General features: G+C 35.4%; 1 protein-coding gene across 1 annotated transcript in view; it reads left to right on the forward strand.

Annotated features, from left to right (window-relative positions):
• The window catches only part of PPFIA2 (PTPRF interacting protein alpha 2), a 643,396-nt gene that overhangs the window by 250,845 nt on the left and 368,711 nt on the right, over nucleotides 1-23,840 (forward strand). The gene's annotated exons all lie outside the window — the stretch shown is intronic.

The raw sequence follows: 23,840 nt of genomic DNA on the forward strand, positions 1-23,840 counted from the left end.
ATTATATACCCGGCAAAATTGTCCCTCAAATATGATGGTGAAATTAGGAGATTTCCAGATAAGCAGAAACTAAGGGAATTTGTTAAAACAAGACCAATCTTATAAGAGATGCTAAAGGGAGTCCTTTGAACAGAGAACCAAAAATAGCAAATAAAATTTGACAATCCATTTGAATGGATCCTTTATGAGTTAAGAAATTAGAAGGGGAAAATATTACAAAATAACATTATATGGCTATTTTAATAATTTTGAGAAAATAAAATTTGATTTTTTCAAATTTACTGGAATGATAATTTAGTATTGTGGAGAATAATAGTTTCAGCAAATCAAGGACTTATACATGAGAAGCACATTTTAAAAAATAATTTTTTAAGTGCTCAGAAAAAAAAAAAAAGGATGGGAACATGTCTAAGAGATATGAGTCACTGTGAAAGACATCCCAAAACTGGAACAATTTTAGAAACAAAATAAATGATGTAGTATTGAATTATAACCCAAACTTTAAAATAAACATACATGTCCGTACTGATATAAATAAGTTATTGAAAAAATAAATGAAGAGTAAGAGACAAATCTTCTTTACGGAAGAATTCCATTACGTATCTATATCTCTATATATCTACTCCTCTAGGAGCTAGACCTCATTTTTCATTCCTTCCAACACCCTTACAGAGCAAAAACTAGCAACTTTACAGCAAAGAAACCAGGCAAACACTACTTCAGCCCTGTGATGAAGGTATGTGAATATCAGGTACCCCCAGATTTATATGATTAAAAGGGCACTTTCCTCAGTGGTATTCTTTCGCCAAACGTACAACCCTAATGCAATCATAAGAAAAATATTGGACAAACATGATTGATATAAGCAATAGATTGAGAGATATTCTACAGGGTACTTGACCAGTACTTTTCGAACTATCAAGGTCATGAAAAGCAAAAGCAAAGAAACACAGAGAAACTGTCACAGACCAGAGGAGATTGTCAAGGTGTGACAACTAACTAAACATGGTAACCTGAATTATAAATTGGAACAGAAAGAGGTCATTATGGAAAAACTAATGAAATCCAAATAAAGTCTATACTTTCGTTAATAATAAAGTACCATTACCAGTCTCTCAGTTTTGACAAACGTGCCATAGTAAAATAAAATGTTAAAAGTTGGGAAACTAGCAAGAAGTATGCAGGAACTCTTTGTCCTAAGTTTGCAACTTTTCTGTAAATCTAAAATAATTCCACAATAAAAGTTTATTAAAATTGCCCTTTTAGTTCATTTGGCAATTTTGTAGTTAAACAATTACTTGCACATATAATTTACTAGAATGTGGAAATCTCATCTAAGAAACTGAGAATCACCTTTCTACTTCCTTCCCATAACCTAAAGATAAAAGATACATAGTATTGGAATACCATAACATTGAAGAATAATTGAAGAAATGAAAGTATCAATAAAAATTAGTTTTAAGAACCTATCACCACCATAGTCCTTTGACCATAGTCCACAACTGTAGTCGCAGGTTCAAGCAGAGCTCCCTGGCTTTGATTATGTATAACTATGTCATCTTGAATGAGCTCAGGAAAATACCACTTTGGGCTCATTCTCAGTTTTGGGTCCTCCTGAAGTCGCCTCCTTTAAACCATGTGTAAATGGAACATTTATTTTTACCTTTAGAAGGTGTCAAGTCATCAGAATATGATCTTTTATGTAGGCTGCATAATATATGTTAACTTAGCAAAATAAGTGTGTTTGCAACAGAGCCCAGATGTTAGTAATCTATATATTTGGAAGTTGAGACAAAAATCTTTGTGTGTATAAAAACTATTTTATTAATTGTTTTGTATGTATGTTAAATGAAGTTGTCATTAAAAAAAAAAAAAAAACTTTGCTACTATGTTATAAGGCATTAATTGTCAAGGTTAATGTGTTTTTTGCTCTTTTTTTCAAGTTTAGATGGGAAAAATGAGAGAATAATAATTACATTCATATTCACATTCTTTAGGAGTTCAGAAAGTAGAAAGGATTTGGTACATTTTATTTGGTAATATTCCTAGTACTACATACATTTACTGAATTCTCAGCTTTGGCCCTCAGTGTCCTAGCTAGTTATGATATGCTTTGATCTATAAATTATAAACAAATTATAGGAAAAGAAAAAAAAAAGCCTATAAAAATTAAAATCTTGCTAAAAACACTGAGAGAGACAAAGAGATTTACAAACAGGCAGAAATAAGAGTGAGGGATGATAATTTGTTACTAAATAGAGCTTTAAACAGAATGTGAAACATCCTTGAGGTTAGTCAGAAGAGGTCCTCTGAATTACACTGTGCACACTTCCTTGAAATGAAACTGTGTGTTATTGGTTAACCAGGATATTTAGCATAATCACTCTGCTAGACTGTGGTGGAGGGGAGGTGATTATCACTGAGAACAGATGGGCAGGTCCACAGCACTGCCAGATTCTGCAAAAGCTACATTTATTGTTGGTTCTTGCTTTCTTCCTTCTGTGTTTTTTATTTTATTTTTAACATTGTACATTCTAAAGAACTAGCTGCATCAAAGGTCGGTGGCTGACGACCTTTCAGTTTAGAATTCAAATGTAGGGGAAAGAGATTCAAAATGCTATCACTGTGTGTCTGAAAAGGATGGGGCAGATTTCATTTTACCCTCTAGCCTCCCTCAATGCATGCACGGATTTATCTGTACGCTAAGCTCCCTGCTCTGCATCTGTAGCTCCTTGTGGATTATATTGTCTCTGTGATCAGAAATGATTTTCTCGGATATGAACAACGTTTCTGGCTCCCCTAAAGTGCATCCTCCTAATGGGACCCGGTTTTATACTTTTCAAGTAAGTGTGTTTTAAATGGCTTCACTGCTTAGGAAGCTAATATGTAGTCAAACTTTTAATAAAGGGTCATAGAAAGAAAAGAAAGTGTGGAAGTATTGAAGAGGATGTAAAGAAATGAATAATGTGCATGGCAGTTTAATCTGCTTTGAAGTATGGAAATAGGATAGCATTAGGATTCTCTGTAAAATCAAGCAAAATAATATTGAGCACTTAATTTTCCACACGGGTTTTACAGCTTGCCACAATATCATCCTTAAGAGTTAAAGAGATGTGTTATGTATCCTGATACTGTTATTTATGGCTATGATATAGTGAACATTGCAGAGTTATTTTCCTTATAATCATGTAGAGAGTAGAATTAAAAGATATCTTATGGAACTTTGCAAACTATGTCCTCTGGGCTTAGGAAAATGTTTTGGATTTCATACACATGGCTTAACACAATTCCTGTTATTTAATTTTGTTATATGTAAAACATGTGAGCAATCAATAATATAGGAGGCTTAAGTACCATGTTTAGGGTGCTTTTTCAATTTGAGGCAAAGTAGAATCTCATTAAGATGGAATATTTTATGTATTATTAAAAAAGCAAAGTAATTCACAATGTAAATATAAATATGATTACAAATCTGTTTCCTACTCTGCGTTTCAGTTGCCTGTGAATAAATCAGTCCTCATTCTAGAAAAGTGTCAAGTCTAAACTAAATCAGGTTCTACCTCATTTTTGTCCTCAAATTGTATTTTTCATTACTAAGGTTTACTTTGTAATTCAGCCATCATCATTACATGAAAGGAGAAAATAAATGTTTTCTCTCTGAATATTTTACTTTATGGAACTATATAACCAGCCTGGCATTTAATTCTTTTAGCTATGTAGTTATTGTAGTCTGGGGGGGGGGGGAGAAGAAAGAAAAAGAATACAAATACCTAATGAATTAAAAAAAGTAAGATACATCATTAGATTATAGTCGCTTGGCTTTGCAAACTATAGGGAGTAGATACAGGTCCTCTCTTCTTTCCCCCTTTCCTACTTTTATTTTTAATGCGTTGCCTCTCCTGTTTTACACTGATGTCTGCTGATAGTAGAAGTCTGTGCTGTTTCAGAGTAGGTCCTCTTCCCAGGGGCGATCTTACTGTGGCAGTGATTCAAAATGCAAGTGCCCTAAGGCTGTGCCACAGAATTATTACTTTGTTTTCTTTTCTGTAAACTGAGATATAAACACTCTTTATAATATCCTGTAGCTGGCCCTTTGTGGCAGCTTTTGACCTTAGATCTTCTACTTCAGTCTCTTAAAGTTTAAGGGTCAGTAAATCCCATATGCTCCATCATGACACAGGCTTTTTATAATTCCTTCAGTAAAGATCTTGCTGACACCTTTCTTGGCAGGTGATTTTCTTTGAAAACTCTGGAATGATTTTTTAAGTACTTCTTTTTTTGTTGTTGATGTAACAAATTTGTGTCAGAATTTTAGAATTCAGGGAAAATATAGATACTGGCAAATATGAACTCTATCCTCCTACATTGTTTAATCCTATAAAATGATATTTGATCCTGAGGTTTATGATAGCAGGCAATATGGGGTTTTGTTTGGGTATTTATCTTTTTGTGGCTGTTGTTGGTTTTTGGTCTTGGTGGAGAGAGAACAAAGAAAGATGGTTTTTACAATATCAAGATAAAGTTTATTAAGTTGACTCTTTGCTTTTGTTATCAAGGCACAGAATTACACATCATTATTTTTCTTATTTATATGCATTTAACTTTTTAAAGGCAGGATGTTTTGTACAGTTGGAATGCTGTAATAAGAACAGAGATGCTGTAAAAGTAACAGACCATTTGTCAAAAAATCGTATCTTGAGAAAATTATTATTTACATCTTCAAAAATGGTTCTCATTATGGAATGGCATAAATGTACTCCTAAAATTGTTCTGCATCAGGGAGTTGGAATTTTAATGCCTACTTTCTTAAAATTATTCTATCACAGGCGTTAACATATGCAAACACATTTCAAATAACTCAACATGAATAATGCTGTCAGTTCCATCTTCTCATTAAACTATCCTGTTGTTTTTGCTGAAATTGTACTTTTTCACATTTTAAGAGTAAGAGTTAGAATGTATTTGATCTGAGGAATTCAAAGATTGAGAGCAACAAAAGAGAAATTGAAGAATATTCGAAATATTAGAATTCCTCTTTCATTATATTTTAATTTTGCCAAATATACCGTATTCATGCACACACATACACACATACACACAAATACATTTTTCATAGAATAGCCAACACTTAGTTTCCTCATATGTTAGTTCTTACTTTTATATTACTATAAATATACTTTTATCTATATTTTTTCTATTCTAATGTGCCTGAAATGTGGATGATGCCAAATCCCAATTTGTACTTTATGTTTAGTGACATACTTATCACCCAAAATCAAGTCCTATGGTATTGTTGCCCTGTGGTTGACAAAAAGTGAAATGTTGCTAGAGGAAAAGTCTATGGAAAATATTTTTATGCATTAGGACTATCAAGTAATGGGGCTAAAAGTGAGCAAATGGGAAAACTACTCTAAAACAAAATTAAATGGATATATTTATGTTAGAATGCAATAAAGTCTCTTCAATTTTATGTCTCTAAAACTGATTTCCCAACATGATTTTTTCTTTGTTCCTTCATAGCTCTATTTTTGCAGGTAAAACCATCTTATCTGCTTTACTGAACCTCTAGACTGATGAACCATGGCTTAATGTGTTATTCCTCCCTGAGGTATTTGTGACCAACACAGCTCCCCTCATTTCCTAGAGATTAAATGGCTTCACCAGTGGTTTTCTAAGTGTGTCTCAGCAGACCTAAGGTTTTATAGGAATTTGTCAGTAATTGCTAAAGAGAGCAGGGGAGGGGAACACCTTTTGAGGTTCAGAATTTTTACTTAGTCTATACTATTTCATTCCTTGGAACTCTATAGAAAGCTTTTATGAATAGCAATAATTTTATCAAAAACAGCCCCCCCCAAAAAAAATCTAAACAAGATAAAGTTGCAAGCTACTTTCTTAAGACAAGGGTATTAATTTCTAATAGGAAAATTCTACTCATTGAACCACAGAAAAATTATTTCTGTTCAGGATACTTTATTATTTAAATTGACTATTAATAACACTAAGGAGCTCTGGTGGTATAGTGTGTAAGGCATTTGGTTGCCAACCAAAAGATCAAGCCCTCCAGCTGCTCCATGGAAGGAAGATAAGGCAATCTAGTTCTGTAAAGATTTACAGCCTTGGAAACCCAATGGGTGTCGCTATGAGTCAGAATCAACTGATGGTAATGAGTTTCTTAATAACATTAAGGAGCTCTGGTGACACAGTGGTAAAAGCATTTGACTGCTAACCAAAAGGTCCACCATAGCAGCCCACCAACCACTTTGCAGTTTGCAGTAGAAAGATGAGGCAGTCTGCTTTGGTAAAGGTTTCCAAAAAAAAAAAAAAACCACCAAACTCACTGCCATTGAGTTGGAGCCTACTCATAGCTACCCCTCCTTGGGTTTCCAAGGTGATATCACTACTAGATTGCCAATCTTCCTCCCGAGGAGTGGCTAGTGGGTTTGAATTACCAGCCTTCTGGTTAGCAGTCAAATGCCTTAGGCACTACGCCAACAGAGCGCCTTGGTAAAGATTTACAGCCTTGGAAATCCTATGGGGCAGTTCTCCCCTATCCTATAAGGTTGTTATGAGTTGGAATTGACTTGATGACACAGGATTTGGGTTTTTCTTATTATCTGCCCACATAATCTGCCCACACTCTGGATAAAAGTAAACAGTTTAACAAACAATACTCGCTGAAAACAAGAAGATATTTCACTATAAAATATGAAAACATAGTAATCTGTCATCTCATGCTTGAAATAATTTATGTCTCCCCTTTCCCTAAAGGATAAAATCCATCTCCCTTCCATGGTGGCATAAATGCTCTTTGAGCTGATTCACATACAATGTGCAGATTTACTGGACTTCCCAGAAAGTTGTGTTTGTATGCCGTTCTGTGATTGTCTTTGCCTCTTTTCTGAATCTACCTTTTAGAAACTGTCTATTCTTAAAAGATTTGTCTCAAATGCTACCTCCTCTGAGAAGCCTTTAGTCATTCCTGCATGTGGTGGTAAATGCCTTTCCTTTGATGCCTTTGCCTGTTCATACCATCACTGAAGCACTTACTGTGCTTTGTGGGAGCTCTGGTGGTGTAGTGCCTAAGGCATTTGACTTCTAACTAGAGGCTGGCGGTTCAAACCCACCAGCCACTCCTCAGAAGGAAGACTGGGCAATCAACTTCCACAGAGATACAGCTTCGGAAACCCAAGGATGGGTCTCTGAGTCAGATTCAACTCAACAGCAATGAATTTGGGTTTTGATAATGCTTTGTTGTAATCAGAGAACATGTCATTGATCTGCATCCCAGCATATGGAAACCAACAATATCTCTTTTTAATGAGATGGATATATATTGAAAAAGTAAATGATTAAAATATGAAAATTTAATACAATCAGCAACATGTTCTTTTTCTCTTAGCCATGTAGGCATTTGGTGAGGCATGACTACATACTAACAAAAGAAAGTATCTATAGATATAGAAAGATTGTTTGTTTAATACTAGAATTTTATGTGTCACATTTAGCGTCTTAAAATCTGTAAAATTACATAAATAATCAAGGAAAAGCTTATTAATTGAAGTTTTTCTTATTTTATCAGAGGAACATTAAAATTTAATTAGTATGTATTTGGCATGTAAGATTGTCATTTGCATAATATAGAAGCCCCATAAGTAAGCTGGCAACTTCATTTGCTAAAGATTTCAATGCAGAATGTATTACTGATAATCCGTATGAGGTAAAATATACTTATGATCAAAGTTGAAGAAATTCTGTATTTTCAACAAAGAATCAGATTTTCTTTATTTAATTGTGTGATCCTGCCTAGGATCACACAATAATAGGGTTCCCCTATTATTTTTCCTATTGTTTGGACTACATTCTGCTTTAGATTGTTGATAATTTTAAAATGCATTAGAAAAGACTGGTAGAATGCCTGCCACATGTTACTGTTGTTCTTAGCTGCTGTTGACTGGATTCTGATTCATGGCGGCCCCATGTGTGCAGAGCAGAACTGGGCTGCAGAGGGCTCAAGGCTGTGACCTACCAGAAGCACATTGCTAGGCCTGCCTTCCAAGATGCCTATGGGTGGATTCAATGTGCCTGCCTTTTGGCTATTGGTCAAAAGCTTAAATATTTGTGCCACCCAGGAACTAGTACCACATGTTATAACGTTAAAAAAAAGGAAAAAAAAAAAACAACAGGAAGACAAAGTAATTTTATAGAGATGGTAATGAAGATAGATCCCTTGGCTCCAGGTTTAAATAATATATCAAGAGGGCCCCAGCTCAAGGAGAGAATTGAGGTTTTTCTCTACTGCTTAATTATATGCAGTCATGATTGTGAGTAGTAGAGATTATACAGGTGTGTTAAGCAGGTGGAACAACATGTTCAAAGCTACTACTGCTGTGTGGGAAAACTAAAGTTTAGTACAAGAAGAAGATAAGCTGGAGGCACGAAATGGATAAAAAGGAAGTAAGTAAATGCCAGAATATAGATTTGAATGACATTCTAAGGATCTTGAATTTGGGATTTAAACATTTTCAGCAAACAATGAAGGGATTAGATTTAGAGTTTGGTTAGACTGTGAGATGTTGCCTTGGTTGGGTGACAGGATGAGATGTGGCAAGAACAATTTAATAGCTTTCAAAAAAATCCAGATGACATATTGTGATTTACTACCCTTGAATGGGAGCTCTGGTACCATAGTGCCTAAGGCATTTGACTACTAGCCAGAAGGCTGGCAGTTCAAACCCACCAGCCACTCCTTGGAATGTAGACTGTGCAATCTACCTCCTCGGAAACCCTAAGAGGAGTCACTATGAATTTAATTGACTTACCGGCAGTTGAGTTTTGTACCCTAAAATGGTGTCTAAAGTCTTGTGACCTATGCAAGCAGCTTGAAGATATATCTTACTCCTCTACTTTATAGATGAAGAAACTGCTGTGCACAAAATGTAACCAAACATTTTAGTGAGTAGCATCTGAGGTCATAAAAGTTTGCAAGCAGCCATCTAATAAAACTGTTGATCTCTTCTCATCTGGAGCATAGGAGAGTGAAGGAAGCCAGAGACTCAGAGAACCAATTAGTCCACAGGGCCGAAGGCCCACATGAACCACAGATCTCTCTAAACTGAGGCCAAGAGAACCAGATGGTACCCAACTGCCACTACCAATTTTTCTGACTAGAGATGCAATAGATGGTCCTGACTAGAATAGGAGAAAAATGTAGAACAAAATTCAAATTCATAAGGGGGAAAAAAAAAGACTTAATGGACTGACAGAGACTAGAGGAACCCCTGGGACTACCACCCTAAAATAATCCTTTAATCTAGAACTGAAGCCACTCCTGGAGGTCACCTTTCAACCAAATAATAGATTGGCATATATATATATATATATAGAGAGAGAGAGAGAGAGAGAGACATACATGCACATACATACATATATATATGTAATAACACCCATAAGGAATGTCTCCTTAGAACAGTGAACTATAATAAGACCCAATGGGCAACACTTGCCCAAAAGCAAAGATGAGACGGCAAGGAAGGGCAAGAAAACTAGAAAGATGGAAATGGAGAAGGTATAGTGGAAATGGGGAGAATGCTGACACATTGCAGGGATAGCAACCAATGTCATGGAACAATTTATGTATGACTTATGAAACGAGAAACTAATTTACTGTGTAACCTGTCACCTAAAATACAATAAAGTGTTCAAAATAAAAATGTAACCAAATTATCATTAATAATACAGAGTAAGTAATGAAATTTCTGTCTGATTCAAGGGTTGTGGGTTCCAAAAGCCCATGTTCTTTCCCTGTATTGTACTTCCTAAAATGTTGGTAATTAAATATAGTAACAAAAGTATTCCAAGATACATAGTTTCTAATTTTGTTCATGTATTAGCATAGATATATAGAACTTTGCCTCCACTATTTCAAAATATTATACTACAGCCTCACAAGATTATAAACTTAAAGGCTTTCATTTAGTTACAGCTCCTCAGTTAATCTTTATTGACACAATTTTCTCCTATTTAGAAATAACATTTTTATAACAATCAAAATGCCAATAAATTTACATCTTGGAATTGCACTGAGAAGCAGAGAGAAATTGAATGGAAATATCTGTTCTAAATAAACACTTTTGTTAATTTGAGAATGTTCTTTTACATCCATGAGATAAACTAGAGAAAAAAATTAGTGAAGGCCCCAAATAAGAAATCACAACTCTTTCATCTGTGGGGATTTTTGCTAAAGTGTACGTTCCATGAGGAAAGGCACTGTGTTCTTTTCATTGCTGAATCACTAGCACCAAGCAGAGTACCTGGCACACAGCCGTGATTAGTAAAAAGGTATCAGCAATTGAAAGGAACAATACTTGGTGTTCTGATATCGTTGTTTAGATGACTTCCCCATAGAAACACATTCATGGTATTAAGATTTCTAGACTGGCATGTACAGATGTATTTCATTTCTACCTAGCAAAAAAGCTCTATATTTCAGGTAGTACCTGGAAGGGAGAAAGACTGGAAGTTCAGAAATGATTTAGGATGCTGTTGAGATAAAATGTTTAATGCATTGACCACAATGCCTGGTGGTCAGTAAGAGCATTAAGCAGCAGCTGCACTAGCAGCAGCACCAGAGATGTGATCTGTAGTCCATACTGAAGATGACAAGAGTGTGACGTAAGAAGTTCAGAGACCAAGGGAACGTAAAGGGATACATTCAAAAGAATGTATTAACTCATTGAATATAGGAGAGAAGAGTTTGAAAAGCCAAACTTCTATCCAAAGTTTCTAGTGAGAGTGAGAGAAATACGGAGGAGCTGTAGGTTTGGTAAACAACATATTGAATTCAGTTTTTGACAATTAGGTATACAATTGAAAACACATTTGGCTCTCAGGAGAGAGGTCTATCTGAAATAGATATAAATGTGGGAGACAGCTGATGAGAGGGATAGGGAAAACTTTGGAAATGGATGAGATGACCTTTGGGGAAAATGGGAAGGTAGAAGGGGTGAACATAAACTCTTGCACACATTGGCTAAGCTAGAAGTATCATCATTTTGAGTGTGAGCTGTTGTTTTATTTTGCAAATGAATGTTAGAAGTTATTTTTATCACTTCTTTTGAATATTACTCCTGAGCTTAATTTAAGTGAGACAGATATTCCTGTCCCTTGAATGTGTATGTTGACTTTATTTTAGAAATGCACTTTGGCAGTTAATATTCTTTTCCATCTTCCTCCTCAAATATTACGCCTAAACGTTAATTCAAGTTAAATGCTCCTTTCACTGTATAGTCAAAAGGTAATTAATGTACTTCTATTGTGTTATTTATTATACTGTGTTCAGTTTTTCACTTCTCTCTCTTCATCGTTAGATTGACTACTCCTGGAAAGAATATGATTTATTTTACTTAACCACTCATTTTGTTTACTGACACCTCAGGTGGCAGAGAAGGTATCTGTGTTTTTTGAATGAACAAATAAATACATCTGTGAATTAAACACTACTCACAATTAGTTGCCTTCGATTAATTCATTAAGTCAATTTATACATATTGTTGAGTGACTCAATTATGTCAGATCTTAACAATGGTGAGCAAAACACTGATATCTGCACTTAAGAATCTTAGAGTTACCTTGAAGACACTTATCCCAAATTCACAAGACTCCATTATTTCATTCTCTAGAATAGACAGAGAGGCAAAAATGTTTAACTTTAAAGATACATATTGAGATAATTATATCAATTGGGTAATTTCAATTAATTCTACTTCAAAATCTTACCTTCAATCTACCTCTGTTATCCTATTGCTTTTTAAAATTTTTGAATGGCTTTAAAAATAATAAGGATTATTCTCAAGAAATAAAATTATATAATATTTAACAGCATGTCCTTTGGAATGAGACATAGCATGGTTCAAAAGTAGGTTTACTATTTATTAGACTGTAGTTTAGGAACAACTGAAATTATTTCTATGTTTTCACTTTTCTGTATTTATTGGAAAAGAATAAGAATATTTAAGTCATAGGCTCATTGATATTAAATGGAATATTCATGAAATCATTCTATATACATAGTAAGTATAAAGTACTGTGAATAAAGGTGGCACTCAATCAAGATTAGCCATTGTTTTAATGATTAGTAATTTCAAAATAATAACGTAATGTATTTCACAAATGATGTATTTTTCTTTTTGCGTATTTTAAATATGTTGTTTTGTGCCGTTGAGTCAGACCTGACTCATAGTGACCCCTCCTTGGGTTTCCGAGGCAGTATCACTACAGAAATAGATTGCCCCATCTTCCTTCCAAGGAGTGGCTGGTGGGTTTGAACCACCAGCCTTCTGGTTAGCAGTCAAGAGTCTTAGCCACTATGCTACCAGAGCTCTAAAGCACTTGACTGCTAACCAGAAGTCTGGCGGTTCAAACCCACTAGCCACTCCTCCGAAGGAAGGTTGGGCAATCCTACTTCTGTAGTGATACCACCTCGGAAACCCAAGGAGGGGTCGCTATGAGTCGGGGCCGACTTGACGGCAAACAACAACAAATTTTAAATATAGAAAAATCTAATACCAAATGAGTACAGAGGCTCCTTAAATAACTACATGCACCAGTTAAACTTAGGTTTAAATATTTCATATAAAAGTTAACTCATTAATTATATTTAATTAACTTTTCAAGGTCTTTATTTTGTATAAGATATTTTTATACATATACATTATGATATTTCAGGGCCTTGATATTAAGTAACCTTAGAAATAACCTTGAATTTCTTTAGTAAATATTTTTTCTTTGTATTTTTAAATTGTATGCTATCTTTTATAAGTTGATTTTAGTTTACCATTGCATATTTATTATTATGATCTAAAATTTTACATACAAATGCAAAATGAAAACCACTAGTTTGTGGAATGGTTAAATTTAGGATGTAACTCAAAATTTCTTTAAATTAACAGAAGGTAGCTTACTTTATATGCTGGCCACTCTGTAAAACATGTAAATCTTTAAAGTAGTTTATATTAATGACAGTCAACAAAAGTCAAAGCTATTACTGGAAGCAGAACTGTCAGAGGACTGCTGAGTGCTTCAAATAATGAAGTATGTTAACAATGAATGCTAAGTGAGTATAACATTTATGAAATATATTATGCATTGATACTTTAAGTTTTATGATAAAGGAGAAGTTGAAAAGATTTAAATGGAGAACTAGGAAATGTCACCAGGAAGAAATGAACATATCCTAGTTCTTATAGGTTAAATAGGAGCTCTGGTAGCATAGTGCCTAAGGCACTTGACTGCTAACCAGAAGGCTGGCAGTTCAAGCCCACCAGCCACTTCTTGGAAGGAAGGTTGGTCAATCTACTTCCATAGTGATATCACCTCGGAAACCCAAGGAGGGGTCACTATGAGTTGGGTCCAATTCGATGGTACATAGCAACAACAACAACAACATAGGTTAAATATTCAAAATTATAATAATATTGTTGAAAATAGAAGATTCCTAAGATGAAATGTTATATTTATTGATATTTTATACCAAACAAAATAAGTGAAAAAGTGATAGTTCCAGATTACGATGTCATATTACACTGTGACATAGCATATTATTTCCTTTTATACTATATGCTTGCTTCTCTTATTTAGCACATGAATAATCTACGTATTTCTAAGGTGATACATCTTTAAATTTACAGTAGGCAAGCCACAGGTATATTTTGATTCATGTTACAAACGAAGAAGCTAAAAAACCAAGTCTTCTTTGAAATCCTAAAAGATATAAGCTATCATAAATATTATAAATTATCTATATTTGAGTATCAATACTTTACCATTGTTTAACAATGTTATTTATTTTAATACAAATTTGTTTATATGTTAAAACATTTAATACATAAAGAATAAAATGTTTTAACAGTAATTAATGTAGTTCATATTTTCTATACACATTTCTTTCACATAGGAGCTTGCTTTAGATGTGGCTTATAGTTTTAAAGAGCAGCATGCTATAAATTACCAGTTACCAGTTGCTGTTGGTTAGTTTCGCCTCATGGCTGCCATATGTGTTTCAGAGTAGAACTTTACTCCATTTGGTTTTCAATGGTTTGTTTTTTCTGAAGTAGATTGCAAGTTCTTTCTTTTGAGCCTCTTCTTGGTAGGCTGGGACCTGCAACCTTTTGTTTAGCCATAGAGCATGTTAACCATTTGAACTACCCAGGGACTCCCATGACACATAAGTGTTTAAAATGTATGTTATAATAGAGAATCTGTATATTCCAAATGTTTCAGTTGAGGAAGTTGATGCCAAATGTTTTGATTGAGGAAGACTTTGAAGAATATTACTTAAAAAAAAAAAAAATAAAAGCAATAAGAACTTTTAAAATGACTCTATCACAAAAACATAAGTGATTTTTTTTTTTAAACCCATATATCCACCTGCCATGTTTTATGACTGGCCAATAAGCCATAATAGCTGAGGCTATTCTAATTGAAGCTGCACCACTGCGTATGTTCCTTCAATTTTCAGTGTCCTGTAGTCTTCTTGATGGAGCTCTGCTGTTGTAGATGATATAGTAGTTAAGGCATTTGGCAGTTAACCAGATCAGTGGTTTGAACCCCCGAGCTGCTCCGCAGAAGAAAGGTGGAGCAGTCTGCTTCCATGAAGACTTAAAACCTTGGATACCCAATGGGGTTTGCTATGAGATGGAATTGACTTGATGGCAGTGAGTTTGGCTTTGGCTTTTTTGGTAGTCTTTTTGATTTTCAGTGACCTATAGCTCAGAGTAGAACTGCCCCATAGGGTTGTATGAGTCAGAATCAACTCAATGACAATGGTTTGGTTTAGGTAGTCTTCTTGCAGTTCCAAGATATGCTAGTGGTGCTAAGCTTCCATACCTGTAATTATGTCATTCCCTGTGTCCACACTGCTATGTTATGCACACGTAGACATTTATGCAATATAACCCTTTAAGTATTAGTGACCATAAAGAGGGAAGACTTCTTAAGCAACAATTTTGCATGAAAAAGCAAGTTCCTGAGTTAGCATGATACTTAAGAAAGAGAAATTCTGTTTAAAAAACAATAATAAGAAGAATACTATGTTTTCCCTTAAAAATTTTTTCCCCAGGGTAATCAGAAATAAAATATTTATCTTCTTTGACCACAAACATGTTTATTAGTAAGAGTCCAGAGAAAGCTAGAAAAATCAAGATATTAAGATAAGGGGAACTGTTGAAAAATTAGTCTTGGAAAGGAAAGTAATGCATTTTCCTCTGAGAAAAAGGGGAGAATGTGAATGAAATGATCAAAGAAACTTGATGGAGAAGAAGAAATACGAGGCAGCTTACATCAAATCACAATCATTTTACTTTACACTAATCATTTTACCAAAATTAAGTGGGATAAGTATAATGTTACAGGTGTTAGAAGGATGAAGAAGGTTAGAAATAATGGCTGTAATGGGGATGATAGAAGTCAAGTAGCAATGAGAGTCCAGAAGGGATTGGATGCATAGATTTGTAGCAATAGTAATAACTAAGCTTCTCTGATTTTCTCCCCAAGTGGAAATTGTAATGAGAATAAATACTGGCAGCTATGGCAAAATATTAAGGAGGAAAGGAATCCAAAGTGCTAATGAGATTAATATTGAACTGATTGATCGTGGATAAATCTTCCATTACTGAATATAGAAAATACATTTCAATATACTTAATTTTTAAAAAGGAAAAAAGAGATCTAATAGAAACTACCAGAAAAAATATACTTTGATTAATGCTTTTGTATCACCATGTAATGGACATAAATTCTGAGATATATTTTGCTTAACAGTGATTCTCAGATATCTATTATACTTGACATTACAAGAAGCTCTCCATAAATACATGAGGAATGAACAGAAGTTCTTTCTTAAAGCAAGGTTGAGGATTTTTTAACCTCAAAAATACTATAACTGCAATAAAATTAAAATATTTTACACTTTTAACTAATCTCCAATTTTTTTTAATTTTTTAACCTATGCATGATAGTAATATTAAATACCAGTGCAAAGCATATGTTAAGAAGAATATGAGCCAATCAGACATTGTGGATAATGATGGGGCAGTCATAACTTATTATAAGCTAAACTAGAGTTTGTGCTTTTAATTAGAAGGTCAAAAAACACACATATAAAATGCAACAGACTAGGTTATTGTTGTTGGTAGGTTCTGTAGAGTTGATTTTCAACTCATAGTGACTCCATGTGACAGAGTAGAGCTGCCCCATAGAGTTTGCCAGGCCGTAATCTTTACAGGAGTACATCTCCTGGTCTTTCTCCCATGGTGCCACTGGGTGGGTTTGAATCATTAACTTTTTCTTTGCAGTCAAGTGCTTCACCATTGTGCCACTTTCAGACTAGCTTAGGTCTAGAAAAGTATCTTTGCTTATCAGATTGCATTAATCTAATATTATTTACTGTATCTAGTAAGATACCATACTTAAATATGTATGTAGAAGAAGAGAGAGAGACTTGCTATGGAATACAGTCAACCTAAATGGTTAATGAAAAATAAATCTTGGGGTAAAAAGTATAGAGAGCATAATGGATATGCTAGAGCCTGCTCAAAAGTAGTGGAAGAGAAACCCAATCTTCTGCCCAAGAGAAAATTATCTTTCTTTTCATTTGAATGCACTATAATCGTTCACCATGTGTGATGGAAAATATACAAGAATACATGTGCACAAATAAAAACAGGAGAAGTATCAGTTGGATATAGAAAATGAAATATGACTATTAGAGCAATAAAATCCTACAGTGGGTAATCATCAAAACAATCTATGGAATCTCTACATTGGGGATTTTCAAGATGAAGGAAGACACAATATACAAGGCGCAGAATAAGTAGAATTAAGTCTCATACCTGCAACTTGATGCTATATGAATATACAAAAATTTTAAAACTTCACTGAGACAGTTTCTTCCTCTTAAATGAGAGTAGTAGAAACATACTCAGGGCTTATATGAGAAAATGCATTTGAGTGCATTTATACATTTAAAAACAGTACAGATAAAGCTCTTTGATTGCCAAGCAACAGAAACTAATTATCTGTATTTAAATCCAAACAAAAATATATACAGTGATATATTGAAACACTGAAAAAAAACCTGAAGAATCAAGATTTCATTGATTCCTCCAGGATCAGAATATGTATGAGTTCTGTTCTATGTACTGGATAAATAATGGTAAGCAAGAAAAACAGGAAACTTACATTCTAATGGAAGGAAACTGATGACAAACAACACAAATAGGATAATGTTTAGTATGTTGAGTGGTGACAAATTCTAAGGATAAATATAGAGCAGGAAAAGGAGATAGGGTACACTGAAATATGTAGTTTAAATAGCATGGATAGGGAAGGCCTCCTTAAGAAGGGGACATGTGAGGAAAGACCTGGAAATACCAGAGCAGTCCTAGAGATCCCAGTACTAAAATGAACTGAAGGATTGTTTCTTCACAATGCCATCAATACGTAAGTTAACTTAATTTATTTTCCTCTATTCAACATTTGGAGCTCTGGTGGGATAGTACCTAAGGCATTTGACTGCTAACCAGAAGGTTGGCAGTTCAAACCCACCAGTCACTTGGAAACCCAAGGAGGGGTCACATGAGTCGGAATCCACTCGTCAGCAGTGAGTTTTGTCCTTTTGTTTATTCAACATTTAAATCCAAGGGAAGGAAAGTCTGGATTACTTGACATGAACCTCATTCAACATGTCACCTACTTCCTCTCTGACTGGCTTGCTGAACCCTTTTCCTAATACTTTCCCAACTATTACAATGAGGTACATCATAAAAAGATTGTGCTGAACTCATTGTTGAGATTTCTTAACACCAAAGTGTCTGTTACATTTCTCTATCCTTCACAGCTTCTAAAATTCTTTTCTATGCCACCCTTTCCTCATGTCCTATTTATTTGTCTAAATACCTCACTTAGTGTCATTGGTGAGTGCTTATCTATGCCAGATTAGGTTCACCACTCTTACTGAGAACCCATAAAAGGTTGTGCTTGCCTGTGTTATCATTATTAACACAAATGTAATTCAAGGATGCATATATTCCACATTATACTGTGAGATTCTTAAGAGTGCAAAGCACACTGGTTAGGTGAATGAACTGTGAGTACTCAATAAATATCTGAATACACACAATACACGATTATCCCCAAAGTCACAAAGTGTATTTTTATCAAGTTTATGTTGGTAGTGTACTAAATGGACTTGACATTGTGCCTATAAAGCATGAATTATTCAACAAAATAATTGATTGTTGTTGTTGTTGGGCTGCCGAGTCAGGTCCAACTCCACGACCCTGTGTACAACAGAATGAAACACTGTCCAGTCCTGTGCCAGCCTCACAATCCTTTCTATACCTGAGCCCATCATTGCAGCCACTGTGTCAATCCATATCATTGAGGGCCTTCTCCTTCTTTGCTGACCCTCCACTTTACCAAGCATGGTATCTTTCTTCAAGGAATGGTCCCTTCTGAGAGCACGGCCAAAGTGGGAGTGATGAAGTCTGGCCATTCTTGCTTCCAAGGAGCATTCTGCCTTCACTTCTTCCAGAACAGATTTGTTCGTTCTTTTGACACTCCATGGTACTTTCAGTATTCTTTGCCAACACCAAAATTCAAAAGCATCAACTCTTTTTCGGTTTTCCTTGTTCATTTTTTAGTAATCACATGAGGCCATTGAAAATACCATGGCTTAGATTAGGTGCACCATAGTCTTCCAGGAGATGTATTTGCCCTTCAGCACTTTAAAGACGTCTTGCCTAGCAGATTTGCCCAGTGCAATATGTCATCTGATGTCTTGACTGACGATTCCATTGGTGTTGATTGTGGAACCAAGTAATATGAAATCTGTAACAACTTCAAACTTTTCACAATTTATTGTGAAGCTGCTTATTGGCCCAGTTGAGAGGATTTTCATTTTCTTTATGTTGAAATGCAATCCATGCTGCAGACTGAAGTCTTTAATCTTCATCAGTAAATGCTTCAAGTCATCCTCACTTTCAGTGAGCAAAGTTGTGTCATCTGCATATCACAGGTTGCTAACAAGTCTTTCTCCAATCCTGATGCCACATTCTTCTTCATATAGTACAGCTTCTAGGATTATTATCCGTTCAGCATACAGATTAAATAAATATGGTGAAAGGATACAACCCGGACACTTTCCCTTCCTGATTTTAAACCATATGATATCCCCTTGTTCTGTTTGAACTACAGGCTCCTGGTCTATGTACAGGTTCCTGATGAGCACAATCAAGTGTTCTGGAATTCTCATTCTTCTCAATGTTGTCCATAATTTGTTATGATCCACACAGTCTAATGCTTTTGCATTATCAATAAAACACAAGTAAACATCTTTCAGTTATTCTTTGCTTTCAGCCAAGACCCATTTGACACCAGAAGTGGTATCCCTGATTCCACGCCCTCTTCTGAATCCAGGTAGCAGTTTTGGAAGTTCTCTGTCAATATACTGCTATAACTGTTTTTTAATTATCTTTAGCAAGATTTTATTTGTGTGTGAGGTTAATGTTACTGCTAGACAATTTCCACATTCTGTGGGATCACCTTTCTTTGGAATGGGTACAAATATGGATCTTTTCCAGTCAGTTGGCCAGGTAGTTGTCTTCCACATTTTTTGATATGGACAAGTGAGTGCCTCCAGCATGACATCCATTTGTTGAAATATCTCAATGAGTATTCCATCAATTCCAGGAGGCTTGTTCTTTGACAAGTTCTTCAGTGCAGCTTTGACTTCTTCCTTCAATTCCATTGGTTCTTGATCATATGCCACCTCCTGAAATGGATGAACATTGAATCATTCTTTTTGGTACAGTGACTCTGTGTATTGCTTCCATCTTTTGATCTTTCTTGCACCATTCAATATTTTGGCCATAGAATCTTTCAGTATTGCAACTTGAGGCTTGAATTTTTCCTTCAGTTCTTTTCACTTGAGAAATGCTGAGTGTGTTCTTCCCTTTTGGTTTTCTAACTCCCAGTCTCTGCACATTTCATTATAGTAGTTGACTTAGTCTTCTCGAGATGCTCTTTGAAATCTTCTGTCCAGCTCTTCTCTCTTGTCATTTCTTCTATTTGTTTCAGCTACTCTGCATTCAAGGGCAAGTTTCAGAGTCTCTTCTGTCATCTATTTTGGTCTTTCCTTCTTTTGCTGTCTTTTTAATGAACTTTTACTTTCTTCTTGGATGATGTTCTTGTGTCATCCCACAATTCCTCTTGTTTTTGGTCATTTGTATTCAATGCAACAAATCTATTCTTTGTTATTGTTAGGTGCCATCGAGTCATCTCCAACTCATAGCAACCCTATGCTCAGCAGAACAAAACACCACGCAGTCCTGTGACAGCTCCACAATCCCTTCTATACTTGTGCCCATCGCTGCTGCCACTGTGTCAATCCATCTCATTGAGGGTCTTCCCCTCTTTCATTGACCCTCCACCTTACCAAGCATAACATCCTTCTCCAGTGAATGGTCTCTTCTGACAACATGACCGAAATATATGAGATGAAGTCTGGCCATTCTCGCGTCCAAGAAGCATCCGGCTCTTCCAGGACAGATTTGTTAGTTCTTTTAGCAGTCCATGGTACTTTCAGCATTCTCCGCCAGCACCACAACTCAAAAGCATCAACTCTTCTTCGGTCTTCCTTATTCATTGTCCAGCTCTCACATGCATATGAGGCGACTGAAAATACCATGGTTTGTATCAGGTGCACCTTAGTCCTCAAAGAGACATCTTTGCTCTTCAGTACTGGAAAGAGGTCCTTTGCAGCTGATTTGCCCAGTGCTATATGTCATCTAGGAGCTCTGTTGCGTAGTGCCTAAGGCACTTGACTGCTAACCAGAAGGCTGACAGTTCAAACCCACCAGCCACTCCTTGGAAGGAAAATGGGGCAATCTACTTCCATAGTGATACTGCCTCGGAAACCCAAGGAGGGGTCGCTATGAGTCGGGTCCAACTCGACGGCACAGAACAACAACATATAAATATATACATAGATATAAACACATAGATATATATACATACATATATACACATTTATATACATATGTACCTACATATATACATAATATACATATACATGTATGCACATAAATATATACACAAATATATATACTCATTCATATTTAAGGTCCATTAAGCAATATAAGGATTTGTGTGCTTTTTGTGAACTCTATATAGAAGTTTAGATATTCCATTGTTCCATTTCAATTCTGTTTTATGCTCTACATTACCATTCTGTTTAAACCGACTTCAATTTTCTTATAACATGTAACATTTTTCCTAAAAGTATAAGTCAGATCAAAACCATAACTCCTTGCCATCAAGTCGATTCCAACTCATAGAGACTCCGTTGGGTTTAGGGAAGCAGATTTTGTCATCTTTTTTCCATGGAGCTGCTGGTGGGTTCAAACCACCAATGTTTTGGTTAGCAGCCAGGTGCCTTGGCCACTGTACCATCAGGGGTCCTTAAAATTATAAGTATTGAATTATAAAACTATACTTACAAATACCGAATACATATAACATTACTTATATTTATAAACAGTCAAATACTTACTACATCTTTATTAATCTGTGAAATAGTGATTTGAAGTCAGATAGATTGGCATTTAAATCATTCTTTGCCTCCTACTAGACACAGGATTTCTCTTGAAGCTTCACTTTTCTCATCTATAAAATGAGATGGACAGGAATTCTAACCTGAAAGGATTGTCATTAGGATCAATTGAGATAATATATAGAGAAGGTACTCATCAGGAGGCTCAACCTGAACAAATATCCAATAGGTGAACCTACAGCATTGTTTTATAAATATTATTAGTAAATTTTCAGATATTTTAATGAAATATTTTTTTCTCAGATTTTTTTTTTTCAATTGACTGTCAATGCTAAATCTTTCTGGGAATTGATATTAAACATTCAGATCTTATGTTATTTGCTATAGTTTTTATTTTATAGACCTCTTTCCTAGAAGAGAGTAAATATATATATATTATTATTATATTATTATATATATATAATTTTAACAGGTATTCTTGAATAAATAATACATAATTAGCACTGAGTTCGGGAGCTCTGGTAGCATAGCACCTAAGGCATTTGACTACTAATCAGAAGGCTGGCAGTTCAAGCCCACCAGCCACTCCTCAGAAGGAAGGTTGGGCAATCTACTTCCATAGTGATACTGCCTCAGAAACCCAAGGAGGGGTCTCTATGAGTCGAGTCCAACTCAACAGCACATAACAACAACAACAACAACAACATCGAGGTCAATTGTTAAACAATGCAAATTACCAATATTCACCCCATAGATGACTCAGAAGATGTGGCAAAGGCTGAGGAGTCTGGATTTTTAAACAGCATCCCAGTTAATGCCTATGCAGAAAGGTCATGATTTGGGAAATCGTGGATGGAAGACGGAATATATTCTCAGCACTTACAGTAAATGAACTTTCTATTTGGAGGATAATAGATGCCTGAAGAATGAAATATTCACATAGACTTCCTCTAGTTAACAAATAATTAATATAGTTTAGAAAGATATACTTTAGATTTGTTGTTATACTGTAATTTATTGTGATACTATTCTTTCTTTCACAGGCTAGAATTTAACCCTAGTGGATATATGAATTGCAAGAATTACAAACTACTTCTTTGCCCTAATATATGTTAATTAAATTGAAAAACCAGCCCTCGGTAATGATGACTTTTAGCTTATACCTCCTTTAGGGCATATGTTTGTTACAAAATTTCCAAATTCAGACTTGGTATTTTGCCATGTCAAGAGTGATATTCATCTGTTGTCAATTAATGATTTATCTGTCATGCAAAAACTGTGGAAAATAAAGCAAAAACCTTTAACTTATCTAATATAGTAAATAGGAGTTTTGGAAGCATAGTGCCTAAGGCACTTGACTGCTAACCAGAAGGCTGGCGGTTCAAACCCACCAACCACTCCTTGGAAGGAAGATGGGGCAATCTACTCCCATAGTGATACTGCCTCGGAAACCCAAGGAGTGGTCTCTATGAATTGGGTCCGATTCGATGGCACATAACGAAAACAACAACATAGATGGACTCAAACCACCAACCAGTTGGCTAGCATCCAAATTTGCACAATGCACACCACAAAGAGGTTATACATGGCTTGTTAGCAGATGCCTTAATTTCTCTTTGGAATCTTTTGAACTTCCTCCCTCTGTCTGATTAATGTTTACTCATCCTTCAAATCTCAAATCCAAAGCTATTTTCTTAGAACAAGTATAATGAGTACAGTTATTTGTTTCCAATTATCTATTCTTTTCTTCATCTTTATTAAAGGACTCTTAGTTTTTAATTGGGAGCTCTGGTAGCATAGTGCCTAAGGCACTTGACTGCTAACCAGAAGGCTGGCGGTTCAAACCTACCAGCCACTCCTCGGAAGGATGATGAAACAATCTACTTCCGTAGTGATACTGCCTCGGAAACCCAAGGAGGGGTCGCTATGAGTCGGGTCTGATTCGACGGCGCATAACAACAACAACAGTTTTGTAATTACAAGCTCTGGTAGCCATAGTTTCTAAGGCATTTGGCTATTAACTAGAAGGTTGGCGGTTCAAACCCACCAGCTACTCCTAGGAAGGAAGACTGGGCAATCTACTTCCATAGTGATACTGCCTCGGAAACCCAAGGAGGGTCACTATGAGTTGGGTCCGACTCCCCGGCAGTGAGTTTGGTTTTTGGTTTGTACTTTAAAGTCCATTCCACAGTGTCACACCAGCTTCTCATATAGCTAAGTGTAGCTGTATGGC

Source organism: Orycteropus afer, unplaced genomic scaffold (assembly GCF_000298275.1).
Source record: "Orycteropus afer afer isolate SDZICR_OR568_19922 unplaced genomic scaffold, OryAfe1.0 scaffold00375, whole genome shotgun sequence".
Classification (NCBI taxonomy): domain Eukaryota; kingdom Metazoa; phylum Chordata; class Mammalia; order Tubulidentata; family Orycteropodidae; genus Orycteropus; species Orycteropus afer.